Source organism: Alligator sinensis, unplaced genomic scaffold, assembly GCF_000455745.1.
Source record: "Alligator sinensis unplaced genomic scaffold, ASM45574v1 scaffold777_1, whole genome shotgun sequence".
Lineage (NCBI taxonomy): Eukaryota > Metazoa > Chordata > Crocodylia > Alligatoridae > Alligator > Alligator sinensis.
In genome coordinates, this window is record NW_005841882.1 from 4042704 (window position 1) to 4065313 (window position 22610).

Below are 22610 nucleotides of genomic sequence, written 5' to 3' on the forward strand. Positions count from 1 at the left end.
GCAGTGTATTGTATCCCATTTAAACTATGTTATGAATTGGAGACTAATTTTGAATAATCTTCATATATTTTTTACAAAATGTCCCCTTTAAAAAAAACCCAACAACAAACAAACCAGGAAACAAAACTGTTTTTTTTATAAATGAATAAATGAGGACATAATCCTGGCATCAAGTTTTGAATAGTGGCAAAATGGTTCTTGAAGTTCAGAATATTTCATTCATTCTTAGTTCAAGCAGAAACAGTGTAACAAGGCCTTCTAATTTCAGTTACTGTGGCATAGGTTCTTCTTGGGTATCTTAGTTTATCTTGCCTAACACACAGGGAGGACAATCTGATAAGAGGAAAATGACAACACTGCACCCAATCAAAAGTGAATTTGTTAAATCATTAGTTTGAAAAGAATATCCCTTTACAAGTGTAGCTGATAGAGGTGAGAAATCATAGGGTGTGTCCACACATGCAAGCATGTGCACTTGTAGCAGCTCAAATAGAAGTGGTGCAAATCTGAGCTAGGGCTTTTTGCCTCAGCAAGCATGCCTGGACATGCACTTTGTGGGGCAAATTGTGCCACGTGGGGCAAAATAACCCTGCCTGCCACCTCCTGGATCTGCAGCCAGGGAGAGCTAGAGCCTGGGGCCAGCACCTGTGCTGACCCCAGCAGTATAAAAAGCTGCTCTGGCAAGTAGCTCAGGGCTACTTGCTGTCAAAAGCTTCTGGGGACCGGCCAATTGGTGTCTGGGGACACTAGACCTTGTGCCAGCTGGACTGCTGAAGCAGCCCTGAGAGTTCCCTTCACCTTCTACCCACTGCACCAGTCTAGCAGTGAGGGCTGCTGCCTGGCTGTGACCTATTGCCACCTGCAACAGCATGTGGTCTCAAGGCTGCATGCCTGCCAGACCCGGATGGAGACTGCACAGCCAGCAGAGGCATCTGCTCTTCTGGGCCAGCTGTCAGTGGGCTGTGGCTGCGCAGTTGCCTTCGTGCAACACTACTGCCGTGTGTGCCCCTGCCTGGCCATCTGGGCAGCTATCACCTGAAAGATGTTCCCAGTGTGGTGGCCTGCTTTGAACTGTCAAAGTGGCCAGGAGGTCAGCCACCTCCAGCTGGGTCCCAAGTGCCAGCCCTGAGTAGGCTGTTCTGCCTAGGTCCTGCCACTTGCCTCCCTAGCAGGAATTTCTGTGTTCCCTATTTAAAACCTGCAAAAACAAACAATTTGAAATTCACTCTTTAAAAATACCCCAAAATCCATGTTCCTCAACAGTTAAAACAAAAGACCACCAGAAGCAGATCACTTGGGCAATGTTTTATTGATATATTTACAATTGTAAAGCAACTTGGAACCCTACTAGTGCCTCCATCATCATAATAAAATTAATTCTAATTATCTGTACGGTTTGGCATTAACTTTGGGCTTCTCTGTCATAGAAAAATCAGAGCTGCCCCTACAGGATGTGCAGCACTGATATGCCACTGCTCTGTCCCTGCCCTTGCCCCTCACTCTCAACCTACAACTTACCTCTCCGCTCCATTCCCCTCACTCCTGCCCCACAGGGCCAGGAATGTGGGTGAGGGAGTTGTGGGTGGATTGTGGGGAGAGTGTAGGTGTGGAGGAGGCTATGACGGGGGGCTGCTCAAGAGGGGTGGGTCCCCTGTCCCCTGCAGGGTACAGTCCCCCTGCACAACTCATGGACTGCCCCCTCACAGGGGCCACATGCCCCCCACAGGGGTCACAGCGACCGAGACTTGGGCTCCGCATCAGGTAAGTAAGGGGGGAGTTGGAGGAATGCCCCCGCTCAGCCCCCTGCTCGGCTGCAGCCTCCTTGCTCAGCTCCTGACCCCCCACTGGATGGCGGCTGGCTGTGGCCTGCTCGCTTGCCCCCCCACACCTGGCTGCTGCCCCCCTCATGCTTCCCAGCGAGCTCCAAACCCCACTCCACAGCTTACCAGCAATAGCAGCTGCACTTGTGTCACAGCCCCCCTGCACGGTGGGGGCAGTGTGGCTTGGCCCCCAACTGCCAGGTATCCACATGGCCTCTACAACAGCATGCTATAGCCCAGCTCGGTACAGCGTGGTGCTGTGTGCTTCTGGGAAGCTCTGGGCTTTTAGGGCTGCAAGCTGTTCATGGGGACCACCAGCCACATCAGCTTATGTCCTATGCACACAGAAGTGACCCCAAGAGTGATGCTACTTGGAGCTCACACTCCTGGTAGGGCCACCCATGGTGATAAGGGCTTTGAGACGCTACAAGACGCATGTGCACGCTTGTGTGGATGCCCCCATAAAGTTGCACAAGGCTACAAAGAGGACAAGAAAAGGAAGCAGAGGGACAGGGAAGCATTCACCTCCTTCATGGATTCTAGATATCCATGCAGAAAATTTGAGAGGAAGAGGACGAGAAGCCATTGTATCAGAGTCCATGGCTCTGAGCTATTTTATTTCAGATGCTTTTAACAAGTTTTGGAAAACTAAGGAATTGCACACCCAGAGGACAATAATGTCTTTTATAATGTAAGCATTATGTCAGAACTATAGAGTTGTCATACTGAAAGCTCACTAAAGATTACTTTTAGTGACTGAGTTGTTTTTTTTTTTAAAGGAACCTGAAAAATTATTTAAAAAACACCGCGATCCCTTCCCAGATTTTAGTTATTCTGTTAAAAGTAAGGGCACATCCTAACTCCGTTTGGATTTATTCATTGAAAGGTCTTTAGGGTTGACCAAATTTTTAGTTGCTGATATACCTGCAAAATTGCACTGGCAACTGCTGATTGAGTAATATTTGTACTTGAGTATAAACAGCTTGGGTCTTTATAGATCAACTATTCAGTACGCTTTACCTGTGAATGGAAATGCAGAGTGTTGTAGGCATATACACAATTCTTATGTAGATGTTGCTCTAGTAGCTGAAAACTAAGGGGGCAAGTACCACAAAAATATTCAAGGTCATTATGAAATAATGATATTAGCACTTAAATCATTCTTTATGGCATTTTGCCTATACATGGCAAAAAAATTAAAGTTGAGGCATCTTGATTGAGCATCTATAAGTGTAAATATAAATACAGCATCTATAACTAATATAAATGTAGCCATCTAAGTGGCATGATGTACAGAGACTGTGAGAAGACATGTCTTCTTTGATTTAATTAAAAGTTTTAGATATTCAGCATTTGAAAAAATTGGGCCTCTTGCTGTGTGCTTAAGTCAGAAACAGACAGTGGTAAAACACAGACAGTAAGTTCTTATTAAGAACTTGGGCCGTGTGTAGATGAAGGGAGGGGCATGTGTGCATGATACTTTAAAGCAGGCTAAATAGTTTTGCACTGCTCAATGGTGTTAGTGTTTGCATGCATCAGCAGCATCGTGCGCATTAATTACAGCTGCTGTAGGAAATTTGGTGGTGTAATGCGCCTTAAATCTTTTGTGGTACAGCAAACTAAAATTCCTCTGTGGAGTTGGATCGCTGCCCCTATAGCCATGGAGCAAAGCACTGGGCTCCACGCAGCTCAGGGGCTCTGCAGGCAGCCTGGCAGCAGCCCGGGAAGGCAGGATCTGCCCAAGAAAAGCAGCAATCCTGATCACCAAAAAAAATCAGAACCCCTCCCAGACCCCCCCCCCCCCCCAGGAGTTCGCTTGCCTGCCTGAGCTGTGCAGGGGCCCGGTACATCCCACCATGGGTGCAATGCCCCTGGGACTGCCTGAGCCGGGTGTCTATGGTTGGGTACTGCTGTGGAGGAAAGCCCCCTCACCCCACAGACCACTCTGCTCACTGGCAGCTCACCGTCCCCTCCCCGCTGCCAGACAGACAGGTAAGTCAGTGGGGTGTGTGCACGACACAGGGGTTTAAAGGGCCCTAAATTGAAACAGTGTTTTTAAAAACCCACCACTTCAATTTCGGTCCCCCATTTTATCTACACAAGCCCTTGAACATCACCAGCCAATTGTTAAAATGTTGACTTAAAAATTGTGAACTTTCTAGGCCATTTTTTTAAAAATGTAGATGCATTTTAGTCTATATTGATGGTGCTTACCAAGAGTCACGCAACTTACTCACTTATGTTTCACCCAAAATTCCAACTTGCCTTTTTGTGTTCTCTTTTAACAGAACTAAAATATCTGTAGTTTTAATCTAGAGCTGGCAGATGGGTAAATTTGCATTCCATAATATCAGATGCACTTCATAGTGTATCAAACCCTTAGAATAGCACTGATACTTTAGGGCAAATCCTGGCAGTTAGAGAGTTGCTGTAAATGGGAAGAGCTCTACAGGCAGAATGCTTTGGGCAGGACTGGGACAGTGGGATTCCCAGTTCATCGTATTTCTGTGTTGCTAACTCCTGCTGTGTTTACACAAGCAGTGTGATGTTTAATGTGTTTCTTGTAAGCCCCAACTCTGAAAGTCATGGTTGAGGGCGAAAGCTTGAAAATGTGAATCCCAAAAATTTCAAAAACCAGAAGGCAAAATTAAAAAACCCAAATGCACCATTTATTTTTAATTTTAGGATTTGATGCCAGTTTAATGATTTTTGGACATCTGAATTATTTCAATGCTTAGGGCTGGCAAAATTACCACTTCTTTATAATGGAAGGTTGTATACTTCCCCAAAATGTACTGCCTAGCTCCAGCTGGTATGTAGGAGTGGGGAGCATGCCACTGAACCTGGCCACCAGCTGCCAAGACCATGTGGGCCCGACTGTGCACCGGAGCCCCCACACTAAAACATGCCATGCACAGGCTTCAGTCAGGTCCAAAAGCCCTGTGGCGATAGAGGACTGGTGACAGGGGTAGGGCTGGGATACCTGGACGCCCCCAGCCAAGAAATTGCAGACCATTGCGCATTTGCTGCCTGTCGTCGGGCACCTGTGTCATGGGACAGGGGTGTCCTTTGGCAGCGGCATCTGTGACTGAACAGTCCTTTTCAGGATACCCTCTGCTCACCCTGATAGGGAGGGGGCTAGAAAAGGTGCCCCAAAAATAGTCTCCCTCATCTCTCCTGGCTGGGAACCTTCACCCAGTGGGATCACCTTTCCTACAGTCGAAATAAGAATCTAGACTTCAGAACCTGGAATGTGAAAACCCTCAGACAACTCAAAGAGTGATCGTCTGGAAAGACGAAATGCCATCGGGACTTGGGAGCTAGCGAGGCACAACATTTGACATCACTGCTCTCAGTAATACCCGGCTTGCTGAGGAGGGACAGCTGCAGGAGGTCAGCAGAGGGTACACCTTCTGGAAAGGGAAACCAGACCGTGACCCCCGTATGCACAGAGTTGGTTTCACCACCAGGAACAAGATTGCAGACAAGCTCCCCGAACTCCCTTCAGGTGTCAATGAAAGGCTGATGACCCTTTGTCTGCACCTCAGCCAAAACCAACATGCCACTGTCATCAGCACATATGTTCCAACTCTGGATTCCGATGAGGAAGTCAAGGAAATGTTCTACTCCGATCGACAATGTCCTTGGCTCAATCCCCAGGGATGACAAGGTCTTTCCCCTGGGCAACTTCAATGCCTGGGTTGGATGTGACCATGAAGTCTGGAGCGGAACCATCAGTAAGAATGTCTGGGGAAGGCTAAAGGCAATGGTATCCTGCTCCTGACCAAATGCGCCCAACACAATCTTATGCTAGAAAGACCGACTCAAGACCATGTGCAGGCATCAGAGGTTAGAGCACTGGCACCTCTTGGACTACATCATCTGAGGTAGAGACCTGAGGCATGTGCTTGTCACGGGGTCAAGAAGGAATCTGAAGACTGCCGGACAGATCACCAACTTGTGTGCTCAGTGATGAACATCCGCCTGGAGCCAAGACACTGGAAGACCCAGAAGGCCACCTGGAGATGGCTGACAGCTCTGAAGGACCCTGGACAGCGGGAGGAGTTCCAGGCCCAGTTGTATAGTGCGCTGGAGCAAGTCCCTACTGCTGATGACATCTCCATCCAGGCACACAGGGAGCAACTCAAGTCCACTGTTCAAGATGCCTGCGCCCAGAGTATTGGATTTGCATTGCAATGGAACAAGGACTGGTTTGATGCCAATGACGCTCAGATTCGCGATCTCCTTGAATGAAAGCGTGAAGCCTTTATCTCCTGGCAAAGTCTTTCAAACTTGGCAAAAGACAGCAGTACCACGAGCTGAAGGCTGAGGTCCAGCAAAACTCATGGCTAAGCAACAAGGCAGATGAACTTCAGCCCTACACAGGCAGAAACGGTATGAAGAACTTCTATGATGCTCCGAGGACAGCCTATGGTCATCAGGAACATCTCCAATACTGAGTGATGATGGCACCACACTGCTCATTAATAAAAGGAAAGATACAGCAGAGATGGGCAGAACACTTCAACTTTCTCAAATCAACCATCATCTATTAGTGAGGAGGCAATTGATCAGCTGCCCCAGGTAGACATTAACAAATCTCTTGCTGATCCTCCAACGCTGACTGAGACTGTGAAGGCAATTAGCTTGCTGTCATATGGTAAAGCACCTGGAGCAGATGCTATACCAGCAGAGGTTTACAAGGCCAGAGGCTTGCACATGACTTTGAAACTGACTGAACTCTTCCAGTCAATGTGGACTCAAGGTACTATACTCCAGGAGTACAAGGATCCATCCGTTGTCCACATGTACAAGCAGAAAGGCAATAGAGAATCCTGTGACAACCATCGGGGCATCTCCTTGCTGTCAATAGCTGGTAAAATCCCCGCCAAAGTTCTGTTGAATCACCTTGTGCATTGAACAAGGGCTCTTGCCTGAGAGTCAGTGTGGTTTCAGGAAAGGATGTGACACCACAGACACGGTGTTTTCAGCTCGTCAATTTCAGGAGAAGTGCCATACAAAAAAAGCGCCTTTGATTTCAGTCAGTTGGGAGGGCCTTTGGAAGATCATGGCAAGATTCGGTTGCCCAGAGAAATTCATCACAGTGGTTTGGCAATTCCATTCCCAGTCACCACTGGAGTCGAGCAGGGCTGTGTGTTGGCCCCAACCCTCTTGGTTATGATGTTCTCTGCCATGCTTACAGATGCCTTTTGTGACTAACACTGAGAATTTACCTCAGTTACTGAAACGATGGCAAACTCTTCAATTTGAGGAGACTACAGGTGAAGATGAAGTTACAGGAAGTGACTGTTCATGATCTTATGTTTGCTGATGACTGTTCCCCGAATGCCAAATCTGAGTCTGATATGCAGTGAAGTATAGACCATATCTCTTCAGCTTGTAACAACTTTGGTCTCACAATCAACATTAAGACAATAGAATTGATGCACCAGCCTGCATCAGGAAAGTCTTACATAGAGCCTGCCATCACAGTGAAGAGCCAAACCCTCCAGGCAGTGGACACATTCACCTATCTTGGTAGTATACAGTCATGTGCAGTTCATATCAATGATGAAACCAGTGCCAGAATTGCTAAAGCAATCATGGCCGTTGGCAGATTACATGCAAATGTGTGGAAGTGCAGAGGCATCAGTCAACAAACAAAACTGAAGATCTACAAAGCCATTGTGTTGCTAGTCCTGATGTATGCATATGAAACCTGGATGGTGTACAGACACCATGCTATGAAGCTGAACCAGGTTTGCATAGGCTGTCTGAGGAAACTGATGAGGATAAGGTGGTGAGAGAAAGCCCTAGATACCGAGGTTCTTACTCGGGTAGGTATTCCAAGCATCCACACTCTGTTGATGAAATCACAGATGAGATTGGCAAGTCGTGCCACCAGAATGTTAAGTGAGCAACTGCCAAAGATCTTTTAGAGTGAGCTAAAAGAGGGAAAGTGCTCTCAGGGAGGCCAGAAGAAATGCTTCAAGGACTCCCTCAAGTCATCCTTGAAACTTTTCAACATTGACCCGGAGTCCTGGGAAGAGCGTGCTCATGTTCATTCTACCTGGCGAAGCTTCATCCATACTGGAGCTACCGTCTATGAGCGGAGAAGAACTGCTGAGGCAGAGCAGAAGCACAAGCTGCTGTTGTGAGATTTATGCTGTATGTCCGCTGTTGATCAAGCAACTCAGTGGCATCTCTTGCTCAGTATGCCATAGACAGTTCAAAGCACAAATTGGCATGATCAGCCATTCATGTGTTCAAAGAAACCAAGCCAACCAGTGATATGGTCATCTTCAAATTCGAAGGACAAACAGCAACAAGACAAGCCGTGTTTCAAACCTGACTACTTCCTATCTGCATGCCTGAAAAGCTTCCTGCGGCCTTTCCTCATTCTTTCCCACTCAACACAGACTTACATAGTTTGTGTATATATAATATTCCCTACAAGGGAAAGTGTATGCGTTCTTTTCCTCAAAGCTGAGATGATTTTTCTTCTCCCTATTCTGAGAGTCACTATTTACATATTTCCACTAATGTGGATGTGTTCTAATTTAATAAAGAATTTGCTAGTAGAGTTCAGGAATAAATAAGAACTGCATTTTTAGCATAGAAAATGTTTTTAGATGATCACCTGTACAATCCAGAAATAGTAGACTCTAGCCTTATTCCAGAGGAAATCAGTTCTATTTTATTTGGGTTCTTATTCTGTAATAAACAAAAAGGTTCCTTGAATACTTGGTTAGTCAATTCTGACCTTTAAAAAGGGTAAAAGATCCATGTGGCTTCCCTTTCTTAGCATGAGAAATAGCCTGTTCCATTCTTAACTCAATAAACTTAAAATAATAGTATGGATTGAACTTTCCACAAGTATGCAAACACCTGTAGGTAATTGTGTACATAAATCAAGTTTTGCATATGTTTTTCTCGGTCTTCTCCCTGTAGTAGAGAAAAGAATGAAGGGTTTTCATCTCAACAGGGACAGAAACTCTTTTGGCAGAAGTCACAGCTGATACAAATCAAAAAGAATTTTATTAGCTTCAGTGCAGTTATAAAAAAATTAGCAGGACTAGTTATTCACCTGACCCTGAATCTTCCCATTCCAACCAGAAAACAGCCCAACAGCTTGGTCTTCTAGACCAAGCTGTTGGGTCTCATATATAATCTCAAACAAAACAAAAACAAAAAAACCCCAAGAGTACTCCATCAGTCTCCCTACTTGGTGTGAAAGGACTTAACTACTTGAAACCTCTCTCTCTCTCATGTCCTATTATTTCCTCTTATTAAGAGACAGGTGGGGAACCTTCCTCCAGGTGTAGTTCATTAAAGATCTACCCTCTTTCTTGTTTATGTGGCTGTGGGGTCTATTCTCTACTGTGATGCCCCATTTAAAAGTTAAAAAAGGCATTTATCTGACTTCAATTTTAGGCATGTCTACACAAGGACAGTTAGTAAAGTTCATCCAAATAAACTAAAACATGTGAAGTGAAAGCACATTTGTTTGAAGCCCATTAATATTAAGCATGTTAAATTGTGAACTCTTGTTCAAAAGTAAACTGGCCTTTGCTTAGTTTAGTATTATCCTCCCTTAAAAGGGAAAATACTAATTCATTTTACTTCTTAAATTCACATTAGCTTTCCCAACTCATCCCATGTAGACAGCTTCATGTGGAATACTGCCCTTGTTCCTCTCTCAGGAGATACAACAGGGGCAGAAATACACACTGCCATTCAAAATTCTGCTAGCATAAACCAAAACATGTTTTAGCTTATCTGCTGCAGATGCACATGGCCGTTGTTCTAAACTTCTCCATGATCTACAGTAAAATAAACATGATTGAAATTGACTGATTTATGATCCTCTTTCAACAGTTGTTATGCATAAATCATTAATAATATTAATTAGCAGAATGCTCATGATCAATTGCATGAGAATGTTTACACTTTGCATCCGAGAAGATTTAGATTGTCTAAAGCAAATACTAACAAAAAAGTGCATATCTAATAATCACCATGGCATGTGTAACAGTGATTTAGGACAAGAATGTTGTTATTATGTCTTACTTTAAATGATCTCCCACTCTAGATACTTCTCAGCATTTATAATGCATTTGTTAACATAAAGTATTATCAATTCAGCTCTGCTTGGTGGTCAAGGAAGGGAAACAATGCTTAGATTTGATCTGATTAGGTAAAACTACAAAAGGGATGGCATTTCAAGAAAAAATGGCAATTGCTGTTATTTTGGGTTTTGCCCTGATACAACTTTTATAGGCATTTTCCACATACAGACAACAATCCCTTATTGTGAGCAATCCAAAAAAGGCACCATGTAAAGGGTGATGACAGAGGTTCATAAACTGTCTTTTAGAAGCAGCACAACTACCAGTCAGTGCTCCTTTTTTTATTTGGATCCATCATAAACACCTGCATCATCGGCCACCTTCACTCGGATCACTCAGATGTAGATGTACTGCGAGAGATGTAACCCTTCAAAACAACCTGAGCTAAGAGGGATACATTTAAGAGGCTAACCTAAAACAGTTGCTCAGAAGAGGAGTTTCAAACCTCTGTCAGAGGGCAAGAAAAAAAAGTCAGACTAATTTAGCTTTGATAATCCACAACTAACTGGCTCAAGGATAAGAAGCAAGAAGTGGGTATAAATGCTCAGTTCTGGCAGCTGAGGGATATTAGTAGAGGGGGTTTCTCCAAGGGTTTGTACCATTTAACATATTCATGAATGATTTAGAAGAGCGGGAGGGGTAAATTGTGAGGTGCTACAATTGCAGATGATACCAAATTATTTAGCTGGTAAATAAAGCTGACTGTGAGGTCTGTTTTCAGGAGGATCTCATAAAATTGAATGAATGGGCTACAAAATGGCAGATTCCAAGTTGGTGCATATGGGAAAGAATAACCCAAGATGCACATACACACAATGATGGGCTCTGTATTAGTTGTTATTATGCAAGAAATATCTTGGAATTATTGGGCATTTATACACATACTTTTTGGTCCTGCAACACACCAGAGATCCGCCACTTCAGAGCAAACTTGGTTAATTGAGTGTGCTCTGCACACAAGCTGATGTGCACTGCACTGTATCACATGCAGTTGAAATGTTCACCAGCACGTGGAAAATAGCAGCGGTGTACTTTTGAACTAAAGCACTGTAAAAGGCTGGCCAACTCAGGGCCAAGTCACCACACTGATTGCATGCCTGTCTCAGGGCTAACCACTCATTTCGCCCACCTGCCATGCCTGGATGATAACAAATATTAGAGGTGTTCCTTAGGTGGGAGGCTGCTCATTACCAGGCCCTGCAGACAAGGGCCTCTGTACACACTGACCTCCCCATAACATGTCCCAAGCCTTGCAGGTGTTATTACTGTCATCAACTCTATAGACTCCCTGGTGCTGAGCTTTCTGGCTCCTGTCTCTGCACTGCACAGGCAGAGTTCTCTAGCACCTGCGCCTCTCTCCCAGGAGCCTGGCTCTGCGCCCCCTTGGCTGCACCCTTCTAGCGCTATGGGCTCGCTGTGCCCCCTCTCCAGGCACTAATGAGGCCTCCAAAACCTCCCCATACAGCCTCGTCCCAATCCTCCAGGAGCAAACTGTAATAAGAGCATAAGCCCCTGGGCTATGATTGAAACACTAGCAATGCCAACAATGCTGTGTCCATTTAAGAGGACAGACTTCCACCTCAGGGCAACATGCCCTAACCTGGGAGACTTCCCTGGAATCATGCAGCACTTGGATCACCAAGCAGGCAATACCAGGTCTCAAATAGCTTCAACAGGCAGAAAGAGAGAGTATCTGTATGCTCCAGCCCTGGGCTTGTGCGCCCCAAACCCTGCCTCCTTCTGGTCATGTGGCTCCATCAGGTGCTGCTCAATTACCTCCTTAGGTTGTTACCCCAGCAGCCCATAGTTGTGGAGCTGTACTTAGCCTGCAGAGCTCCCTGGCCAGCTTGCTTCAGCCCTAAGGAGCAGACACACCTTAGTGTCCTGCTACAAGCACCTTCTTTGTGTTTTAATTCAAAAGCACGCTGCCACCATGTTCTCAACACTGATGTGCATTTCTCTACTTATACAAGTATAAGCATCGCAGCACTGGGCGCTTTTCAAGTCACCCGATGCTGCGGTGCTTGCATGTGTAAAAATGCCCACAGTAAATAGTTATCCAAGAAAATCAGCCTGCTGTTCAGCAACAGTCAAAAAAGCAAATAGAATGTTAGGAATTATTAAGAATGGAATAAAAAACAAAATGGGAAATGTCATGCACCTACCAATTAGGACTGAATGCTGGAAGCTTTAAGGGAAGATGGCGAGGAAACGGGTAAATTTGGATAGGCCTTGCCTAAACATTCTTCTCCCTTAGCATCTACTTATGGCCATTGTAAGAAATGGGCAACTGGTCTAGATGGACCTGTGGTGGGCTAGATGACTCAGTATGGCACTTCTTATATCGGGGCGGGCAATTATTTTGGGCGGAGGGCCGCTTACTGAGTCTTGGCAAGCCATTGAGGGCCGCATGACAGGCAGCCAGAGGCAGATAAATATTAATTTTCTAAAATTTTAGGGGCCCCGCGGGCCGGATAGAATGGCCTGGTGAGCCGCATCTTGCCCACCCCTGTCTTATATGCACATTTTTTTCCTGATTCCCATAACAATTAGCTGATTTTACCCCTTTCTTATAGTAATTGTTTCAGATTATCAAATGCAAAGCTCAGTGCTTCTCACACTTAATCCCTAGATAGCACATCACTGGAGAGCAGTTAATAGTACAGAGGCAATGCTCAGTGTTGCCATGCAAATTTCTCTATTAGACTATATCTGTGGCCAAAGTAGTTCTCCAAGAGCACTTTTGTGGAAAGGATTAGCACAGACTGAATCCCTTTTACAATGATTAATGGCTCTCCAAAGGAACTACAAGTTTAGAATTCTGTGGGCAACATTTGTAGCCCACAGTAAACTAATACTGCACATTTTGAGGTATAACTGACTTTATAGCAGCAGATGAGGGGCAGTAGTTTCACTGACCTGCCTATAAAAGTGAGTATGTATGGAATTGGCTTGTTTATGAATGTGTTTGGTGCTTGAGTACATAAGTTATCCATTGTTGATAGAGTGTATGTACTCTGTCAAAATTCCTGTCAGTTGGTAGTATACAGAGGGTTTAGATACTATGGTAGTGACAGCCAGATTCATACCTAGACTGCTACTTCATGTCAACTAAGGTCTTGAGTTAACCTGAAGAACATGTTAATGGTCCACAAAATGTTATGAAGTCCAAAACTTTAAAATGGATAGTTTGTCTTCCCAGCCTATGAGGATGCAGTCTCTGTTGGGATGTGAGGTTAGGTCCAAGTTTCTGTTCAGATCATTTCCTAGGAACCAGTAATGCTGGTTGGGGGACCATTTTTTTGCCATCTTTATACTAGCCAAGGTGTTACTGCATACATAGTTACACCAACAATAAAGTGCTTATATGCATATGTTCTCACTAAAGAAGATAAGTTGCACTGGCAGAAGCACATGTTTGATGGTATAAGGTGTGTCTAATCTGGGGCATGCAGGTACATGTATGTATAATTTTATTAAGAAAACCTGATTTAGTATAGATTAGACCTTAGATTCAAAAGCTGTATCTTTATTAATAAATGTAAAGGACAGTTTCCAATAAATCCCAACTGCCACTCTGAGGCAAGACTGCCATAGGGAGTTGATTTGTAATATGTCAGCTCTAAATGAAGAGATGTAGGCCATTTCCAGGCTGTAAAAAGTCCGTTTCTGATAGGTCCTATGGGTCATGGTAATTCTCAAGCCAAGCATTTGTAACAATAGCTCTTCAGTATCTATTACTTCCCAGGCTCCAGATTTATTCACAATGGTCCTTTGAAAATCTCTGGTGTATTTTTGCCATATTTGTTCTGTAAGATTCAAGCTCCAGTTGTCTGTCTGCCTTTTTTTACACACCTTACCATTTGGGAGCCTTCTATAAGAGGTTAACGCAGAAGTATTGCTAGTCTAGCAAACTTAACATTTTTGTTGAGGTTTTTATAGATGCAGCTTTTATGTAACATTAAACACATCTAAAATTCAAGTCACCATGAAATCGAGAGGGTTATTGTGGGAAGGTAAAACAGAAGAGCCTGATTTCAGTGACTTCCACCTGGGTCTTTATCCCATACCCTATCCCCAAATTGCAATGTTAAATTAGTTTTATTTTTTTAATAAAGGAACTAATGAAATGAATCTGAAACAATACACCTAACACAAAAATCTCTCCTGAGCACAAACTTTATTCTTTCTTCATTGTCATCTCTTGCAGTGTTATGCCTAATTTAAATTTGGGACAGGAACTCATCAGTTTTATTCATCAGTAAAATACCATGCACATCTCTCATTTTGTATAACTAACAGTTCCTGTATATAGTAGCATGGGGTTGTACTGCAAAAGAAACTCTTCAAATCAAGCAACTGGGCTCTGTTTTTCTTGTTCAAGATATATTTAGTAGAGTTATGGGGCATGCCATCTTCCTGGTATGACAGGCAGAAACATTTATTACAATATGAGATTTGAGACAGTTTGGTCTCTTTTTGGGGTGTCCAGGACTGTACTCCTTCCATTGCTCAATAGCCAAGAACTTACTTGGAAGAAATTTTATTTTGGATCCCATATTGGTATTTGGGAACAAATTGTATAATATAATCACAGAGGTTGTGAGGAGAAATAAGAACTTTTTTCTGTGACCTAATCTCACTATATTTCCAGAAGCAGTAGAACTCCCAGTTAGAACCATTTAGAAGTTGGATATATTTCTTAGGATTCTGTATTTTTTCTCTCCATCAGCCCATGGGGCAGTTTCATTGTATTTTCTGTTTAAAAATGAGTTTTCTAGTGTCTGATGCCAAAAAGAAAAGAAAGGAAGAACTGGCAAGCTCCTTGTTTGGTCTTTTGTTACTGCCTTTCACAAATACAGACCAGTATTTGTGACTGTGGGTTAGATCATAGCAACCAGGTGTACTGGCCTCACTCCCTGAGCTCTGTCCCTTGCCCATCTCAAATGACTAGCTTGGCATTCCTTGAGTACTGGCAAGAGTGTACTTCTGTAATGACAATTATTATTTTAACTGTTTGATAGAGTTACCCAGATTCAAGGTAGTGGTTTTACTGATTTGTTTGGAAAGCTATTCCATGACAAATGTAGGGCAAGAAACAGTGGTTCAGAGATGCCTGTGGGAGAAATAGACAAATAGATATTTTAAGTTAGTGTTGCGGTGGAAGTAGGTAGAAGGAGGAGCGATGCAGTAGAAGAGTAAGTAATAAGAGTGGTACAGAGCCTTCAAGATAAAGATGCTTCATTGAGATGAAATGGGAAATGGGGAGTGATTGGAGGGACCAAGAAGAGTAACATGCTCAGGATGAGTGGACAGAAAGACAGTCATAGCGACCATGTTTTGAATGGATTTGATGAAAGTAATAGATTATGGGAAAGCAGATGAGGATCTTGGAGTAGTCAAGATGAGAGGTGATCAGGTCCAAAAGGGTGTTAGTGATGTTCAGAGAGAAAGGACTGGATCTTGAATATGGGGGAAGAAACAGTAGATTTGGACATAGCCCATTCATTTGGGACCAGAGAGGATGGAAACAAGCATAACTCATGGGTACAGGCCTGAATGACCAGGAGGATGGTGATTATGTCAACAAAGAGAATAGATGGTATGATCTGAAAGTAAATACAAGATTGAGTTTTGGCCATGTAGAGGTTAAGCTTCTGTCAAAGATACGAGGCTGGATGTGGTGGAATGGAGGGGTATGAAGGCAGAATTGTAAATTATAGGTGTAAACATGGTGGTAAAAGCCATGAAAATGTATCAGATTCACAGGGGAAGGAAAGTGTTGCAGAGAGAGGATCTGGGATCTAAGGTACAATGCTGTGAGACCTTCACAAGTCCTATGAGGAGGAAGAATGACCCTTTCTGTACTGAGACACTGAAGAAACTTAAAGAGGTCAGAGTTGACTTGTGAGAGGACAGTGGCAGCATAAGGAGCTTAACATTTAAACAGGGAGGATCTAATTAATAGTGTCAGAAGCAGCCTAAAGGTTGAGGATGGAGCAAAAGACCTGAGAATTAGAGATTCTGGTGAAAGTGGGATCAAACTAGCCCTTTGCCAGTTGAAGCCACATGACGCAGGCTCACTACTAGCTCCAGGAGAATGGGAAGTTAAGGATAGCTTGACTTCATCTTCCCTTGGCATCAGTGCTCAGCAGAGCAGAGGCGGAGTATGTCTTTGGGAAGTGTGTGCTCCACACCCAAGCATTATGGGACTGGGTTGGGAGTTTCTTGCTGTAAACACCAGTCATTCAGAAAATATCTTGCTGATTACAGCCCCTCACCCGGCTGAGTCATTCCACTTGCTTAAAATCTCTTTAACATATGTGGTAGCAAGATTATTTCTCAAGGAGGAAATGCAGGTTCCTTATTTGTTTGTCTTTGTTCTCTGGAGAAGAGATAAATCTAAGAGTCAAAAGACTTCCTTTAAGGAGCTCTGTTTGGCAGCAGGGAAGAAAATAATTTTCCTGTGTACAACTGGGTTTTTTACTAAGGTAATATAACAACTCAACAGAAGGAATCTGTCATGCATCTCACTGAAAAGCTATCTTGCTCTGTTTTCAACATTTTTAACTGGATGAGACTTGTCTTTAGGTTCAGCTTTTGGTCACAAAGTCTGTGGAGGATATGGACTGTGAACAGAGCAGTAGTTCCATGATGTCAATATTGTTGCTCTGTAGAAGTCAGCATCGGAACTGCTATATCTAAGGCATCAGAGAGATTTGATTTATTTCTTATTTGAAAAATAATTTATAGAGATTCAGAGCTGTTCTGAGAAACCTCACTGATGCTGGAGTAAAAACATTATCTTAGTGATTTTTAATTAAAAATATAAAAACCTTTTAATTAATCAAAACTCCATATTTCGTTATCCCATTGCCATTTGTTACATTTGTGTCTAAAGTCATCTTCCATTAACACACACTGTTTTGGGCTGTTTAAAATGGCTACAGGTAATTTCCCTAGGTTGCAAAATGCAGAATTTCTATTGCCCATTATAAGTGCTTAATAAAGGTTTAATTTTGAAATGTGTTTCCACTGTGCTCTAGAACTGAAGGATGGCATGTGATTCTGGTACTAGTCTGGGGCTTGGTCTATACAATCAAGTTTTGCCAGCAAAGCTATGAGGGCAAAGAGGGATTCATTTTTTTAAAAATCATACTCCTATCCAACATACTTATGCCAGCAAATCCCATGATATGTATATGGCTGTGCTGATAGAATAATCTTTCCCCTAGGTTATGCCATTTGTGGAGATGGTGTAGTTATGCCCACAGAACTCCTTCAGCCAGCAGATGCTGCATTACCGCTAGAGGGCTCTGCCAACATAGCCAAAGAGGCCCTCTAATGTTGTGCCATGGGACTAAAAAGGCCTTCATTCTGTTCCTACCTCTGCTATAGACTTCCTGAGTGATCTTGGGCAACTTATTTCATTGCATCTCAGCTCCCTGTCTATGAAAAGGAGGTAATAATACCTCCTTTGTCCCACGATTGCTGTTACATCTAATTATACTTTTCAGCACTATATGTTACTTTTGTGCCAAGCACAGTCAAAACAATGATTTAGTTAGGCCTCTAGGCCTTCCTGCAAAATGAAGTTGTGTTTATTGCTGTTTCCTAGAGTGCCTTGGTGGAGTTAACAAGCCCTTTGTAAAAGAGAATCAGCTAGGCTCACTTACCATATTTTCCAATGTATAGAATACACTTTTTTCCTGAAAAAGGAAAGCTAAAATTAGGATGTGGTCTTATACACTGAAACTATGTAAAAAATTGAAATAATTTTAATAAAAGTTGGCCAAAACTAAATAAAATTTATGTTAAAAACTTTTCCCACAATTTATCTTTTTTTGAGGGTGTGTCTTGTACATCACAAAATGTAGGAACATTTTCCAAATGCGATCTGCTAACAGATTAAAATTTGGGATTTAGGTTTTATCAGGGTTCCTTTTAAAGTAGTAGAGATGAAATAGACAAAATCTGCATTTCTCTGTTCTCAGTGAGGGCTTGTTGTTCTAATGCATGGGAAATCTAGGTTCAGATATCCACAGTCAGTGGCAGCATTTTATAGAGGAGATGCTAGGTTAGCACCTTGTTCAGTAGATGGTGTGATGGGTGAGCACACTGTTGTAGCCCTGTGGGGGGGCTGCATGAAATTTCTGTTAGTGAAACTCAAACAGTGACAGAATCCCAACACTCATCACAGGGCAGCTGTTGTTGGCTCTCATTCTACAATGGGCAAGCAATTATTTTGGGCAGAGGGCCACTTACTGAGTTTTGGCAAGCCATCTGGCACAGGCAGTCAGGGGCAGGTAAATATTAATTTCTAAATGTTTTAGGGGCCCTGTGGGCCGGATAGAATGGCCTGGCAGGCCACATGCGGCCCACGGGCCGCATTTTGCCCACCCTGGTTCTATGAGGTACTTGGCATCCTTAACTTCTGCTGATGGCATTTACACTCTTATCATAGGATCAGTCGCTTTACAAAGGAGAAATCCAAGAATTATTTTCCGTGGGGCCAAGAGAAAGGGCACAAAGTCTATTCAACACTTGAGAAGGGGTAGAAGGAAAAAGTCACCAGCAGGGGAAGAGAACAGAATCTCTTTTACCTCAAACAGTGAACTAGGAGAGAAAAATAGAAGACAAATAACGTTTTGCTTCCCAGGAGCCAAGAATAGAGTTTGTTATTAAGGCCATTGAGGTGAAGGGGGGGAGCTTCCCAAAGCAGGTGGGAGGAACTAAAATATGACCTAAGTTCGGTTTTATCTTTCTAATCTTGAAAGATGACTAGAAGCAACCTTACACAGTAAACCTTCATCTCAGGAAAAAGTGTGAGGAAATGCAACCTGTGCAAAAACCCCTTTGATATGCTTGTTCTGACCTGCTGTAAGGTGTGCTGTCTTATTTGTAAGTGTACCCTGTGGGTGTAACTGCAGGGATGAGCTTTTCACAGGAAGGCTCCTCATTATGCATATACTGTCCTGCCAGCTCGGAGATTTGAGGTTAGCAATGAACTCAAGAATCTGGGCAAGTCGAGGCTAAGCAAATCGCATACGTGATGGAACCAGTTTCCAGTGAAGTAGGTGGCAGATACATGTTCTGTGTTTAATCATCCTTTTTTGGTGCCAGTTGCTGGAGGTGGCTACAACAGCAGCAAGAAATGTGCCCACTCTGGCAAATATGATTCTGCAGTAAGTGACATCAACTCTAGGGGGAATTAAAATGTAGCGAGAACACTAGGTAATATTTTTATACTAAATGTTGCTATACCACTTCAACTTCACTACTTTGCTGTCATTAGCCCTTTTAAAATAATACATCCCAAGCAGCCTGTGAGAGCATAGAAGAGACTCATTTGTTTGAATTTGGCAAAAGTCCAATTTAATGGTGAAGTATGACAATCTTATACACATGATGAAAAAGAAAAAAAAGGAATAGATTTAAGTTAGCTAAATAATGCTAATGCTAAACAGTAGTCAGTTCTGTTATGACAGACATGTTTCCTGGAAATCTCCCCGTAAACGAGTTGGTGTGCCTGCTGCCTTGTAGGCTGGCTCTGCTCCCCTGGGAACTCCTTAGTTAGTACTTGTAATACAGACAATAGTCCTTACCCCAAACAAATAAATGAGTAAAGTAAGACCTTAACCTTTCTCCAGGTGGCAGAAGACGCTCCTCTAACTCTGGCCCCTTAATAGCAAGCTCTTCTGAGCTCTAGGCTACTTTCTGGCCACAAAGTAAGTGCTCCTTCCCAACTCAAGTTCTTGCTGTTTCTCCCCTTGGGCTTCTAGCTCTCAGCTAATCACTCACAGCTGGGCTCTTCACCCAGGCCTCCCTGTCTCCCTTAAAGGGCCAGATCCCCTTATTACATAACTCATTGTTCCTTATTCAGTCCCTCTCCTACCCTTCAAGAAGTTGATGTTGGCATGTGTTGCTCCAGGGTGATGACAGATATAGAGTGAATAGGACTGCAACACTAAGTACCAACGTGTGAGCCAGGGGTTGGCTTCCTTCATCACGTATAGCCACATCAGGGGAGCATGGTCCATGACTATAGTAAAGGGGATCCTGAGGAGATAATAGTGGAGGGCCTTGATCACTCTTCTGATCACAAGATACTCCTTCTCAATCACCAACTATCTGTATTCTCAAGGAAGGAGTTTCTTGCTTAGATACAGAACCAGGTGTTTTCCATCCTCAAAAGTCCTGCAAAAGCACAGCTCTGAGGCCTTCCTCTGAGGCAACCATTTATAGGATGAACCTCCAGCAAAACTGTAGACTGTATAATATTGGGGTGGTACACAGAATTCACTTTATCTCCCAAAAGGTCGCAGCACATGCGAGTAACCACTTCACTATTTTGGGTACTGTCTGATGATGCATAGCTGTCAGTGGGGCAGTAAATGCCAAAAATTGTCGGATAGCTTGTGGTAGTAGCAAGCTAACCCTAGAAAGAACTTCAGCTGCATTTTAGATTTGGTCATGGGGGACTTCCCCTTGTTGACAAGGGGTCTAATCTCCCATTCCTAAAACATACCCCAAATACTTAATTTCCCAATGCTGGATTCATCTGATTTGCTCTCAGGCCTGTAGCCTGAAGTGATTGTAACAGGGCCCTAACCCAGTAAAAGTGTTCCTTCCAAGCACTGGTGAACACTGCCATGTCACTGACGTAGGCTTCTTCATACACACAGTCGTGTCTCAGAACCTGTCCATCAAGCACTGGAAGGTGACCCAGGTGCTATGGAGACTGAAGAGGAGAGTCTTAAATTGATAGAGCCTCCAAGATGTTGTAACTGCAGTTAGCTTGTGAGATTCTGGAACAATGGGGATTTGCCCATGCTCTTTTGTCAGACTGAGCCATATGTATTTAGAATTACCCAGATGTTTGAATTAAATCATTGACTCTTGGCATTGGATATGTGTCAGATTTCTGTACTGCATTTAATTTGCAGAAGTCAATGCAGAATCAGATCATTTTGTCCAGTTTGGGTACTAACACAACTCGACAAATCTGCAATCATGCCCATCTCTAACATATTGTTTACTTCCTTTTTTATTTGTTTCTGTAGTTGGTTAATTAGATAATTAAGGTGGTTCTCTCTGGCTTGGTTGTAAACACATCTGTAAACTCTTTCAGTAGGTTCATGACCTCCTGCTGTTGGGACAGGGATAAGTTTGATTGAGGCCCCAGCACTGAGGAAGGGAGGCAGGACCCTCTCACCCCAGCCCCTGCTCTTGCCTGTGCCCTGCTCCTTCCCTCACTGCTGGGGCCTTAATGTGCTCCCCCCACCAGTGGTGAGGGAGGGAGTGGGATTAGGGCAGGGGGAGGCCCTACACAGCTGGGGCAGGGCTTAGGATGGAGCACTAAGTGGCTCATCAGGGGGGACGCTTGGTGCAGGGAAGGAGTGGCAGCTGCCGCCACTTCATGCAGACTAGGAGGGTGTGAGGGCCATGTTCCTGGGATCTGTACTTGAGGGAGGGCAGGCTGCAGGCTAGGCCAGGCTCTTTCTGGCAAGGGGTTTAGGCCACGCTGTGCTTGGGGCAGGCGGTGGCAGTGCTGGAAAGGGGGGTTGGAGGGGCTATGGTGAATTTTGGAGTCGCTGCAGCCCCCCCCCCGGTAACTCCTCCTTCTAGCACTGCTGCTGAGCACAGCCTGGCCCAGGCTCCCTCCCCACCAGCTAGGAAGAGCCTGGCACAGTCCCGGCCCCTCGCCCTGTGCAGATCCGGGAGCACACGCCCCTGGTGCCTCCTGGGGTGCATGTAGCAGCAGGAGCTGTGTCCCCTGGACAGGCTGCTCGCAGCTCAGTTCTGCGCCCTGCCTTGGCTGTGCAGCACCTACCCCTGCCCCAGCCCCACTCCCTCCTTTACCGCTGTGCGCACGCCCCTCCCCAACCCTTGCTGCAACTGCTGGAAGCCCTACCGTCGCCCCGTGTTTGGAGGGGCTAAGCCTGGTTAGCCCCTCCTTCTGCTGCCTATGCATCCCATAAGCTGCACTTCATAGTCACATCCCCAGCTCGCCTTGGGACCTCATATGGCCCCTGCCAGTGTGAGAGTAATTTGCTGTCTGCTGAGGGGAGCAACAGCCCAACCCAATGCCTGGGCTTATAGACCTAGAGCCACTCGTTGTAAAGTTTCTTGCTCACTGTGCAACTCTGTGATTCTTCTTGGCAAAGGCCTCCACTAGGTCCAGTTGCTCTTGCAGCCTCACAACATTTTGGTTGACAATCTGGGCCTTTATGCCCTGTGCTTGGCAGGTCTTGTTCAGTAAGTCTAATACTCCTCATGGCTGCCTGTAGATGGAAAAACTCTGTAGATGACTAGGAAAAATTCCCAGATTGTGAATAGCAAATAAGACTAGCAAATAAGAGTGAATAACACATCCCACTTCCAGGGCTTCCAGTTGCTTAACATCCCTTTCAGAGTCCAGTTGAACCTCTCCAGTAGACCATCTGTTTGGAGAAGATGGGGTGGACTTTGGGCTTGTCAGGCACCATTTTTATAACTGTTGCACTTCATTCTACCTGGGCTAGGGGAGCTGTATCCATCTGTGTCCTGGCCTTCACTTGTTCCAGCAATCTAAACAAAAAAGCATTGCTGCTTCATAAAGCATTGGAGTCATTGCCTCCTTCCCCCCCCCCCCCACACACCCTCCATCTTCTAGTTACTT

General features: G+C 44.2%; 1 protein-coding gene across 2 annotated transcripts in view; it reads left to right on the forward strand.

Moving 5' to 3' along the window:
• The window catches only part of CRYL1 (crystallin lambda 1), a 95942-nt gene that overhangs the window by 47544 nt on the left and 25788 nt on the right, over positions 1-22610 (forward strand). The gene's annotated exons all lie outside the window — the stretch shown is intronic.